We start from the raw sequence: 13613 nt of genomic DNA, 5'->3' as shown, positions 1-13613 counted from the left end.
CATAGTATCATGTTAACTATATATATATCCATATATATGTCATCATATAGTTTTTACAAGTTTTAACGTTCGTGAATCAGCGGTCAACTTGGGTGGTCAATTGTCTATATGAAACATATTTCAATTAATCAAGTCTTAACAAGTTTGATTGCTTAACATGTTGGAAACATTTAATCATGTAAATATCAATCTCAATTAATATATATAAACATGGAAAAGTTCGGGTCACTACAGTACCTACCCGTTAAATAAATTTCGTCCCGAAATTTTAAGCTGTTGAAGGTGTTGACGAATCTTCTGGAAATAGATGCGGGTATTTCTTCTTCATCTGATCTTCACGTTCCCAGGTGAACTCGGGTCCTCTACGAGCATTCCATCGAACCTTAACAATTGGTATCTTGTTTTGCTTAAGTCTTTTAACCTCACGATCCATTATTTCGACGGGTTCTTCGATGAATTGAAGTTTTTCGTTGATTTGGATTTCATCTAACGGAATAGTGAGATCTTCTTTAGCAAAACATTTCTTCAAATTCGAGACGTGGAAAGTGTTATGTACAGCCGCGAGTTGTTGAGGTAACTCAAGTCGGTAAGCTACTGGTCCGACACGATCAATAATCTTGAATGGTCCAATATACCTTGGATTTAATTTCCCTCGTTTACCAAATCGAACAACGCCTTTCCAAGGTGCAACTTTAAGCATGACCATCTCTCCAATTTCAAATTCTATATCTTTTCTTTTAATGTCAGCGTAGCACTTTTGTCGACTTTGGGCGGTTTTCAACCGTTGTTGAATTTGGATGATCTTCTCGGTAGTTTCTTGTATAATCTCCGGACCCGTAATCTGTCTATCCCCCACTTCACTCCAAAAAATCGGAGACCTGCACTTTCTACCATAAAGTGCTTCAAACGGCGCCATCTCAATGCTTGAATGGTAGCTGTTGTTGTAGGAAAATTCTGCTAACGGTAGACGTCGATCCCAACTATTTCCGAAATCAATAACACATGCTCGTAGCATGTCTTCAAGCATTTGTATCGTCCTTTCGCTCTGCCCATCGGTTTGTGGATGATAGGCAGTACTCATGTCTAGACGAGTTCCTAATGCTTGCTGTAATGTCTGCCAGAATCTTGAAATAAATCTGCCATCCCTATCAGAGATAATAGAGATTGGTATTCCATGTCTGGAGACGACTTCCTTCAAATACAGTCGTGCTAACTTCTTCATCTTGTCATCTTCTCTTATTGGCAGGAAGTGTGCTGATTTGGTGAGACGATCAACTATTACCCAAATAGTATCAAAACCACTTGCAGTCCTTGGCAATTTAGTGATGAAATCCATGGTAATGTTTTCCCATTTCCATTCCGGGATTTCGGGTTGTTGAAGTAGACCTGATGGTTTCTGATGCTCAGCTTTGACCTTAGAACACGTCAAACATTCTCCTACATATTTAGCAACATCGGCTTTCATACCCGGCCACCAAAAATATTTCCTGAGATCCTTGTACATCTTCCCCGTTCCAGGATGTATTGAGTATCTGGTTTTATGAGCTTCTCTAAGTACCATTTCTCTCATATCTCCAAATTTTGGTACCCAAATCCTTTCAGCCCTATACCGGGTTCCGTCTTCCCGAATATTAAGATGCTTCTCCGATCCTTTGGGCATTTCATCCTTTAAATTTCCCTCTTTTAAAACTCCTTGTTGCGCCTCCTTTATTTGAGTAGTAAGGTTATTATGAATCATTATATTCATAGATTTTACTCGAATGGGTTCTCTGTCCTTCCTGCTCAAGGCATCGGCTAGCACATTTACCTTCCCCGGGTGGTAACGAATCTCAAAGTCGTAATCATTCAATAATTCAATCCACCTACGCTGCCTCATATTCAGTTGTTTCTGATTAAATATGTGTTGAAGACTTTTGTGGTCGGTATATATAATACTTTTGACCCCATATAAGTAGTGCCTCCAAGTCTTTAATGCAAAAACAACCGCGCCTAATTCCAAATCATGCGTCGTATAATTTTGTTCGTGAATCTTCAATTGTCTAGACGCATAAGCAATCACCTTCGTTCGTTGCATTAATACACAACCGAGACCTTGCTTTGATGTGTCACAATAAATCACAAAATCATCATTCCCTTCAGGCAATGACAATATAGGTGCCGTAGTTAGCTTTTTCTTCAATAACTGAAACGCTTTCTCTTGTTCATCATTCCATTCAAATTTCTTCCCTTTATGCGTTAATGCAGTCAAGGGTTTTGCTATTCTGGAAAAGTCTTGGATGAACCTTCTGTAGTAACCAGCTAGTCCTAAAAACTGGCGTATGTGTTTCGGAGTTTTCGGGGTTTCCCACTTTTCAACAGTTTCTATCTTTGCCGGATCCACCTTAATACCTTCTTTGTTCACTATGTGACCGAGAAATTGAACTTCTTCCAACCAAAATGCACACTTTGAAAACTTAGCGTACAATTCTTCCTTCCTCAATACTTCTAACACCTTTCTCAAATGTTCACCGTGTTCTTGGTCATTCTTTGAGTAAATAAGTATGTCATCAATGAAAACAATGACAAACTTGTCAAGGTATGGTCCACACACTCGGTTCATAAGGTCCATGAACACAGCTGGTGCATTAGTTAAACCAAACGGCATGACCATAAACTCGTAATGACCGTAACGTGTTCTGAAAGCAGTCTTTGGAATATCATCTTCTTTCACCCGCATTTGATGATACCCGGAACGTAAGTCAATCTTTGAATAAACAGACGAGCCTTGTAGTTGATCAAATAAGTCATCGATTCTCGGTAGTGGGTAGCGGTTCTTGATGGTAAGTTTGTTCAACTCTCGGTAGTCGATACACAACCTGAATGTACCATCTTTCTTCTTGACAAACAAAACAGGAGCTCCCCACGGTGATGTGCTTGGTCGAATGAAACCACGCTCTAAAAGTTCTTGTAATTGGCTTTGCAGTTCTTTCATCTCGCTGGGTGCGAGTCTGTAAGGAGCACGAGCTATTGGTGCAGCTCCTGGTACAAGATCTATTTGAAATTCAACGGATCGATGTGGGGGTAATCCCGGTAATTCTTTCGGAAATACATCGGGAAATTCTTTTGCAATGGGAACATCATTGATGCTCTTTTCTTCAGTTTGTACTTTCTCGACGTGTGCTAGAACAGCATAGCAACCTTTTCTTATTAGTTTTTGTGCCTTCAAATTACTAATAAGATGTAGCTTCGTGTTGCCCTTTTCTCCGTACACCATTAAGGGTTTTCCTTTTTCTCGTATAATACGAATTGCATTTTTGTAACAAACGATCTCCGCTTTCACTTCTTTCAACCAGTCCATACCGATTATCACATCAAAACTCTCTAACTCTACTGGTATCAAATCAATCTTAAATGTTTCGCTAACCAGTTTAATTTCTCGATTCCGACATATATTATCTGCTGAAATTAATTTACCATTTGCTAATTCGAGTAAAAATTTACTATCCAAAGGCGTCAATGGACAACTTAATTTAGCACAAAAATCTCTACTCATATAGCTTCTATCCGCACCCGAATCAAATAAAACGTAAGCAGATTTATTGTCAATAAGAAACGTACCCGTAACAAGCTCCGGGTCTTCCTGTGCCTCTGCCGCATTAATATTGAAAACTCTTCCGCGGCCTTGTCCATTCGTGTTCTCCTGGTTCGGGCAATTTCTAATAATGTGGCCCGGTTTTCCACATTTATAACAAACTACATTGGCATAACTTGCTCCGACACTACTTGCTCCGCCATTACTCGTTCCGACACCATTTGTTCCTTTCGTTCTATTAACCCCTGGTCCGTAAACCTCACACTTCGCCGCGCTATGACCATTTCTTTTACACTTGTTGCAAAATTTGGTGCAGAACCCCGAGTGATACTTTTCACACCTTTGGCATAGCTGCTTCTGATTGTTGTTGTTGTTGCGGTTATTATTGTTATTGGGATGATTGTTGTAGTTGCTGTTGCTGTTGTTGTTGTTGTTGTTGTTGTTGGGCCGTTTGTTGTAGTTGCAATTGATGTTGCGATTGTTGGGATAATTGTTGCGATTATTGTTGTAATTGCTGTTGTTGTTGTATTGGTGATTCTTATCACCGTTATCCTCCCACTTTCTTTTGACTTGCTTCACATTGGCCTCTTCAGCAGTCTGTTCTTTAATTCTTTCTTCAATCTGGTTCACTAGTTTGTGAGCCATTCTACATGCCTGTTGTATGGAGGCGGGCTCGTGTGAACTTATATCTTCTTGGATTCTTTCCGGTAATCCCTTCACAAACGCGTCGATCTTCTCTTCCTCATCTTCGAATGCTCCCGGACACAATAGGCACAATTCTGTGAATCGTCTTTCGTACGTGGTAATATCAAATCCTTGGGTTCGTAACCCTCTAAGTTCTGTCTTGAGCTTATTCACCTCGGTTCTGGGACGGTACTTCTCGTTCATCAAGTGCTTGAATGCTGACCACGGTAGTGCATACGCATCATCTTGTCCCACTTGCTCTAGATAGGTATTCCACCATGTTAACGCAGAACCTGTGAAGGTATGCGTAGCGTACTTCACTTTGTCCTCTTCAGTACACTTACTTATGGCAAACACCCATTCAACCTTCTCGGTCCACCGTTTCAATCCGATCGGTCCTTCGGTTCCATCAAATTCCAAAGGTTTGCAGGCAGTGAATTCTTTGTAGGTGCATCCTACACGATTTCCTGTACTGCTAGATCCAAGGTTATTGTTGGTATGTAGCGCAGCCTGTACTGCGGCTATGTTTGAAGCTAGAAAAGTACGGAATTCCTCTTCATTCATATTCACGGTGTGTCGAGTAGTCGGTGCCATTTCCTTCAAAATAGTTAAATGGAACAAGTTAATCATACAGAATATTAAGAGTAGTTAATAGTATTTCGTAGCATAATATGAACTCATTTATAAAAGCTTTTTCTTCATATTAGCGTTTTATAAGTTTAAATTCGGGTAGTACCTACCCGTTAAGTTCATACTTAGTAGCTAATATACAATTCAACTACTACAATTCTATATGAAAAACTGATTATAATAATATTTCGCGTTCAAACTTTTATACAATATTTTACAAACTTACAATACCGCTTATTTTACATAAAGCATGAAATATAGCACACAATAACTTTGATACAAGATAGTTGTGAAGATAATTCTAGCTAGTACACAAGTCGTTCAGCAAAGGCAATAAAGACACGTAATTCATACGTCCAGAAACAAGTCATGCATTCTGGTTTTACTAGGACTACTTCCCATCCTTGGTCTTGTGCAACATAACCGTTATGGCCGTTGATAAGACAGCGTGTTGTAACGTCGTCAAAGGGACGAGGGTTACGTAATGTCCAACAGTCCCGTAACAATCTAAAAACCTCATTTCTTACCCCAATTACCGACTCCGTCACTTGTGGGAACGTTTTGTTTAATAGTTGTAGCCCGATGTTCTTGTTCTCACTTTGGTGAGAAGCGAACATTACTAATCCGTAAGCATAACATGATTCTTTATGTTGCATGTTAGCCGCTTTTTCTAAATCACGAAGTCCAATATTCGGATATATTGAGTCAAAATAATTTCTTAACCCATTGCGTAAAATAGCATTTGGGTTCCCCGCAATATATGCGTCAAAGTAAACACATCGTAACTTATGGGTTTCCCAATGTGATATCCCCCATCTTTCAAACGAAAGTCTCTTATAAACCAAGACATTCTTGGAACGTTCTTCGAATGTCTTACAAACTGATCTCGCCTTAAATAGTTATGCCGAGGAATTCTGACCGACTCTAGACAAGATTTCATCAATCATGTCTCCGGGTAGGTCTCTTAAAATATTGGGTTGTCTATCCATTTTGCGTTTTTATACTGTAAAATAGACAAGAGTTAGATTCATAAAAAAAAATACTTATTAATACAAGCAATTTTTACATATATCATAAAGCATAAGCACACTACATTACATATATTACACCACATGAATACAACTATCTTATTCCGACTCGCTTGTTTCTTCTTCTTCGGTTTTGGTTCGTTTTGCCAAGTTTCTAGGGATATATGAGTTTCCCCTAATACGAGCCGTCGTTATCCACATTGGTTTAGAAAAACCTGGTGGTTTAGAGGTTCCCGGGTCATTGTTACAACTTAAGGACTTCGGGGGTTGACGATACATATAAAGTTCATCGGGGTTGGAATTAGATTTCTCTATTTTTATGCCCTTTCCCTTATTATTTTCTTTTGCCTTTTTAAATTCAGTTGGGGTAATTTCTATAACATCATCAGAATTCTCATCGGAATCCGATTCATCGGAGAATTGGTAATCCTCCCAATATTTTGCTTCCTTGGCGGAAACACCATTGACCATAATTAACTTTGGTCGGTTGGTTGAGGATTTTCTTTTACTTAACCGTTTTATTATTTCCCCCACCGGTTCTATTTCTTCATCCGGTTCCGATTCTTCTTCCGGTTCCGATTCTTCTTCCGGTTCCGACTCTTCTTCCGGTTCCTCTTCGGGAACTTGTGAATCAGTCCACAAATCATTCCAATTTACATTTGACTCTTCATTATTATTAGGTGAGTCAATGGGACTTGTTCTAGAGGTAGGCATCTATCACATAATATCAAACACGTTAAGAGATTAATATATCACATAATATTCATATGTTAAAAATATATAGTTTCCAACAAAAATGTTAAGCAATCATTTTTAAAGAAAACACGGTCGAAGTCCAGACTCACTAATGCATCCTAACAAACTCGATAAGACACACTAATGCAAATTTTCTGGTTCTCTAAGACCAACGCTCGGATACCAACTGAAATGTCCCGTTCTTATTGATTAAAAACGTTCCATATTAATTGATTTCGTTGCGAGGTTTTGACCTCTATATGAGACGTTTTTCAAAGACTGCATTCATTTTAAAACAAACCACAACCTTTATTTCATCAATAAAGGTTTAAAAAGCTTTTACGTAGATTATCAAATAATGATAATCTAAAATATCCTGTTTACACACGACCATTACATAATGGTTTACAATACAAATATGTTACAACAAAAATAAGTTTCTTGAATGCAGTTTTTACACAATATCATACAAGCATGGACTCCAAATCTCGTCCTTATTTAAGTATGAGACAGCGGAAGCTCTTAATAATCACCTGAGAATAAACATGCTTAAAACGTCAACAAAAATGTTGGTGAGTTATAGGTTTAACCTATATATATCAAATCGTAACAATAGACCACAAGATTTCATATTTCAATACACATCCCATACATAGAGATAAAAATCATTCATATGGTGAACACCTGGTAACCGACATTAACAAGATGCATATATAAGAATATCCCCATCATTCCGGGACACCCTTCGGATATGATATAAATTTCGAAGTACTAAAGCATCCGGTACTTTGGATGGGGTTTGTTAAGCCCAATAGATCTATCTTTAGGATTCGCGTCAATTAGGGTGTCTGTTCCCTAATTCTTAGATTACCAGACTTAATAAAAAGGGGCATATTCGATTTCGATAATTCAACCATAGAATGTAGTTTCACGTACTTGTGTCTATTTTGTAAATCATTTATAAAACCTGCATGTATTCTCATCCCAAAAATATTAGATTTTAAAAGTGGGACTATAACTCACTTTCACAGATTTTTACTTCGTCGGGAAGTAAGACTTGGCCACTGGTTGATTCACGAACCTATAACAATATATACATATATATCAAAGTATGTTCAAAATATATTTACAACACTTTTAATATATTTTGATGTTTTAAGTTTATTAAGTCAGCTGTCCTCGTTAGTAACCTACAACTAGTTGTCCACAGTTAGATGTACAGAAATAAATCGATAAATATTATCTTGAATCAATCCACGACCCAGTGTATACGTATCTCAGTATTGATCACAACTCAAACTATATATATTTTGGAATCAACCTCAACCCTGTATAGCTAACTCCAACATTCACATATAGAGTGTCTATGGTTGTTCCGAAATATATATAGATGTGTCGACATGATAGGTCGAAACATTGTATACGTGTCTATGGTATCTCAAGATTACATAATATACAATACAAGTTGATTAAGTTATGGTTGGAATAGATTTGTTACCAATTTTCACGTAGCTAAAATGAGAAAAATTATCCAATCTTGTTTTACCCATAACTTCTTCATTTTAAATCCGTTTTGAGTGAATCAAATTGCTATGGTTTCATATTGAACTTTATTTTATGAATCTAAACAGAAAAGTATAGGTTTATAGTCGGAAAAATAAGTTACAAGTCGTTTTTGTAAAGGTAGTCATTTCAGTCGAAAGAACGACGTCTAGATGACCATTTTAGAAAACATACTTCCACTTTGAGTTTAATCATAATTTTTGGATATAGTTTCATGTTCATAATAAAAATCATTTTCTCAGAATAACAACTTTAAAATCAAAGTTTATCATAGTTTTTAATTAACTAACCCAAAACAGCCCGCGGTGTTACTACGACGGCGTAAATCCGGTTTTACGGTGTTTTTCGTGTTTCCAGGTTTTAAATCATTAAGTTAGCATATCATATAGATATAGAACATGTGTTTAGTTGATTTTAAAAGTCAAGTTAGAAGGATTAACTTTTGTTTGCGAACAAGTTTAGAATTAACTAAACTATGTTCTAGTGATTACAAGTTTAAACCTTCGAATAAGATAGCTTTATATGTATGAATCGAATGATGTTATGAACATCATTACTACCTTAATTTCCTTGGATAAACCTACTGGAAAAGAGAAAATTGGATCTAGCTTCAATGGATCCTTGGATGGCTCGAAGTTCTTGAAGCAGAATCATGACACGAAAACAAGTTCAAGTAAGATCATCACTTGAAATAAGATTGTTATAGTTATAGAAATTGAACCAAAGTTTGAATATGATTATTACCTTGTATTAGAATGATAACCTACTGTAAGAAACAAAGATTTCTTGAGGTTGGATGATCACCTTACAAGATTGGAAGTGAGCTAGCAAACTTGAAAGTATTCTTGATTTTATGAAACTAGAACTTTTGGAATTTATGAAGAACACTTAGAACTTGAAGATAGAACTTGAGAGAGATCAATTAGATGAAGAAAATTGAAGAATGAAAGTGTTTGTAGGTGTTTTTGGTCGTTGGTGTATGGATTAGATATAAAGGATATGTAATTTTGTTTTCATGTAAATAAGTCATGAATGATTACTCATATTTTTGTAATTTTATGAGATATTTCATGCTAGTTGCCAAATGATGGTTCCCACATGTGTTAGGTGACTCACATGGGCTGCTAAGAGCTGATCATTGGAGTGTATATACCAATAGTACATACATCTAAAAGCTGTGTATTGTACGAGTACGAATACGGGTGCATACGAGTAGAATTGTTGATGAAACTGAACGAGGATGTAATTGTAAGCATTTTTGTTAAGTAGAAGTATTTTGATAAGTGTATTGAAGTCTTTCAAAAGTGTATAAATACATATTAAAACACTACATGTATATACATTTTAACTGAGTCGTTAAGTCATCGTTAGTCGTTACATGTAAGTGTTGTTTTGAAACCTTTAGGTTAACGATCTTGTTAAATGTTGTTAACCCAATGTTTATAATATCAAATGAGATTTTTAAATTATTATATTATCATGATATTATCATGTATGAATATCTCTTAATATGATATATATACATTAAATGTCTTTACAACGATAATCGTTACATATATGTCTCGTTTAAAAATCATTAAGTTAGTAGTCTTGTTTTTACATATGTAGTTCATTGTTAATATACTTAATGATATGTTTACTTATCATAGTATCATGTTAACTATATATATATCCATATATATGTCATCATATAATTTTTACAAGTTTTAACGTCCGTGAATCAGCGGTCAACTTGGGTGGTCAATTGTCTATATGAAACATATTTCAATTAATCAAGTCTTAACAAGTTTGATTTCTTAACATGTTGGAAACATTTAATCATGTAAATATCAATCTCAATTAATATATATAAACATGGAAAAGTTCGGGTCACTACATATGGTTGTTCCGAAATATATATAGATGTGTCGACATGATAGGTCAAAACATTGTATACGTGTCTATGGTATCTCAAGATTATATAATATACAATACATGTTGATTAAGTTATGGTTAGAATAGATTTGTTACCAATTTTCACGTAGCTAAAATGAGAAAAATTATCCAATCTTGTTTTACCCATAACTTCTTCATTTTAAATCCGTTTTGAGTGAATCAAATTGCTATGGTTTGATATTGAACTCTATTTTATGAATCTAAATAGAAAAGTATAGGTTTATAGTCGGAAAAATAAGTTACAAGTCGTTTTTGTAAAGGTAGTCATTTCAGTCGAAAGAACGACGTCTAGATGACCATTTTAGAAAACATACTTCCACTTTGAGTTTAACCATAATTTTTGGATATAGTTTCATGTTCATAATAAAAATCATTTTCTTAGAATAACAACTTTTAAATCAAAGTTTATCATAGTTTTTAATTAATTAACCCAAAACAGCCCGCGGTGTTACTACGACGGCGTAAATCCGGTTTTACGGTGTTTTTTGTGTTTCCAGGTTTTAAATCATTAAGTTACCATATCATATAGATATAGAACATGTGTTTAGTTGATTTTAAAAGTCAAATTAGAAGGATTAACTTTTGTTTGCGAACAAGTTTAGAATTAACTAAACTATGTTCTAGTGATTACAAGTTTAAACCTTCGAATAAGATAGCTTTATATATATGAATCGAATGATGTTATGAACATCATTACTACCTTAAGTTCCTTGGATAAACCTACTGGAAAAGAGAAAAATGGATCTAGCTTCAACGGATCCTTGGATGGCTCGAAGTTCTTGAAGCAGAATCATGACACGAAAACAAGTTCAAGTAAGATCATCACTTGAAATAAGATTGTTATAGTTATAGAAATTGAACCAAAGTCTGAATATGATTATTACCTTGTATTAGAATGATAACCTACTGTAAGAAACAAAGATTTCTTGAGGTTGGATGATCACCTTACAAGATTGGAAGTGAGCTAGCAACTTGAAAGTATTCTTGATTTTATGTAACTAGAACTTGTAGAATATATGAAGAACACTTAGAACTTGAAGATAGAGCTTGAGAGAGATCAATTAGATGAACAAAATTGAAGAATGAAAGTGTTTGTAGGTGTTTTTGGTCGTTGGTGTATGGATTAGATATAAAGGATATGTAATTTTGTTTTCATGTAAATAAGTCATGAATGATTACTCATATTTTTGTAATTTTATGAGATATTTCATGCTAGTTGCCAAATTATGGTTCACACATGTGTTAGGTGACTCACATGGGCTGCTAAGAGCTGATCATTGGAGTGTATATACCAATAGTACATACATCTAAAAGCTGTGTATTGTACGAGTACGAATACGGGTGCATACAAGTAGAATTGTTGATGAAACTGAACGAGGATGTAATTGTAAGCATTTTTGTTAAGTAGAAGTATTTTGATAAGTGTATTTAAGTCTTTAAAAAGTGTATAAATACATATTAAAACACTACATGTATATACATTTTAACTGAGTCGTTAAGTCATCGTTAGTCGTTACATGTAAGTGTTGTTTTGAAACCTTTAGGTTAACGATCTTGTTAAAAGTTGTTAACCCAATGTTTATAATATCAAATGAGATTTTAAATTATTATATTATCATGATATTATCATGTATGAATATCTCTAAATATGATATATATACATTAAATGTCTTTACAACGATAATCGTTACATATATGTCTCGTTTAAAAATCATTAAGTTAGTAGTCTTGTTTTTACATATGTAGTTCATTGTTAATATACTTAATGATATGTTTACTTATCATAGTATCATGTTAACTATATATATATCCATATATATGTCATCATATAGTTTTTACAAGTTTTAACGTTCGTGAATCACCGGTCAACTTGGGTGGTCAATTGTCTATATGAAACATATTTCAATTAATCAAGTCTTAACAAGTTTGATTGCTTAACATGTTGGAAACATTTAATCATGTAAATATAAATCTCAATTAATATATATAAACATGGAAAAGTTAGGGTCACTACAGTACCTACCCGTTAAAAAAATTTCGTCCCGAAATTTTAAGCTGTTGAAGGTGTTGACGAATCTTCTGGAAATAGATGCGGGTATTTCTTCTTCATCTGATCTTCACGCTCCCAGGTGAACTCGGGTCCTCTACAAGTATTCCATCGAACCTTAACAATTGGTATCTTGTTTTGCTTAAGTCTTTTAACCTCACGATCCATTATTTCGACGGGTTCTTCGATGAATTGAAGTTTTTCTTTGATTTGGATTTCATCTAACGGAATAGTGAGATCTTCTTTAGCAAAACATTTCTTCAAATTCGAGACGTGGAAAGTGTTATGTACAGCCGTGAGTTGTTGAGGTAACTCAAGTCGGTAAGCTACTGGTCTGACACGATCAATAATCTTGAATGGTCCAATATACCTTGGATTTAATTTCCCTCGTTTACCAAATCGAACAACGCCTTGCCAAGGTGCAACTTTAAGCATGACCATCTCTCCAATTTCAAATTCTATATCTTTTCTTTTAATGTCAGCGTAGCTCTTTTGTCGACTTTGGGCGGTTTTCAACCGTTGTTGAATTTGGATGATCTTCTCGGTAGTTTCTTGTATAATCTCCGGACCCGTAATCTGTCTATCCCCCACTTCACTCCAACAAATCGGAGACCTGCACTTTCTACCATAAAGTGCTTCAAACGACGCCATCTCAATGCTTGAATGGTAGCTGTTGTTGTAGGAAAATTCTGCTAACGGTAGATGTCGATCCCAACTGTTTCCGAAATCAATAACACATGCTCGTAGCATGTCTTCAAGCGTTTGTATCGTCCTTTTGCTCTGCCCATCAGTTTGTGGATGATAGGCAGTACTCATGTCTAGACGAGTTCCTAATGCTTGCTGTAATGTCTGCCAGAATCTTGAAATAAATCTGCCATCCCTATCAGTGATAATAGAGATTGGTATTCCATGTCTGGAGACGACTTCCTTCAAATACAGTCGTGCTAACTTCTCCATCTTGTCATCTTCTCTTATTGGCAGAAAGTGTGCTGATTTGGTGAGACGATTAACTATTACCCAAATAGTATCAAAACCACTTGCAGTCCTTGGCAATTTAGTGATGAAATCCATGGTAATGTTTTCCCATTTCCATTCCGGGATTTCAGGTTGTTGAAGTAGACCTGATGGTTTCTGATGCTCAGCTTTGACCTTAGAACACGTCAAACATTCTCCTACGTATTTAGCAACATCGGCTTTCATACCCGACCACAAAAAATGTTTCTTGAGATCCTTGTACATCTTCCCCGTTCCAGGATGTATTGAGTATCTGGTTTTATGAGCTTCTCTAAGTACCATTTCTCTCATATCTCCAAATTTTGGTACCCAAATCCTTTCAGCCCTATACCGGGTTCCGTCTTCCCGAATATTAAGATGCTTCTCCGATCCTTTGGGTATTTCATCCTTTAAATTTCCCTCTTTT

Source organism: Rutidosis leptorrhynchoides, chromosome 11, assembly GCF_046630445.1.
Source record: "Rutidosis leptorrhynchoides isolate AG116_Rl617_1_P2 chromosome 11, CSIRO_AGI_Rlap_v1, whole genome shotgun sequence".
Classification (NCBI taxonomy): domain Eukaryota; kingdom Viridiplantae; phylum Streptophyta; class Magnoliopsida; order Asterales; family Asteraceae; genus Rutidosis; species Rutidosis leptorrhynchoides.
The sequence above is the reverse complement of the archived record's forward strand: the minus strand, read 5'-3'. Positions refer to the sequence as shown.